Genomic DNA, 398 nt, shown 5'->3' with positions numbered 1-398 from the left:
TATATATATGTATATATATGTCTATATGTCTATGTATATATATATTTAAATATATATATACATATTAATATTATCTCAGTTTAAGAAAACCTTGACAATGTAAATATGTTAATAGTTACCATGGGTAGCAAAAATCACACAAAAAAACCAGGATACCACATCCGTTTTATAGGTAGAGATACCAAGTTAAAGTGATGCATTTTGAGTAGATATGAATAATAACAATAAATAGAGCAAAACACATTGCTTCATTTATTGTTATTATTCATATATATTTAAATATATATAATGTACTGTTCAGTGATAGAGAATTCAACAAGATATCTTTCTAGCCCTTATGATTTAAGGCTTAAGGGGGAAACTCTTTTACCTTTTTACTTTTTACATTTTAGGTTTTG

This window comes from Octopus bimaculoides, chromosome 19 (genome assembly GCF_001194135.2).
Source record: "Octopus bimaculoides isolate UCB-OBI-ISO-001 chromosome 19, ASM119413v2, whole genome shotgun sequence".
Taxonomy (NCBI): domain Eukaryota; kingdom Metazoa; phylum Mollusca; class Cephalopoda; order Octopoda; family Octopodidae; genus Octopus; species Octopus bimaculoides.
Note: the sequence above shows the minus strand (reverse complement) of the source record.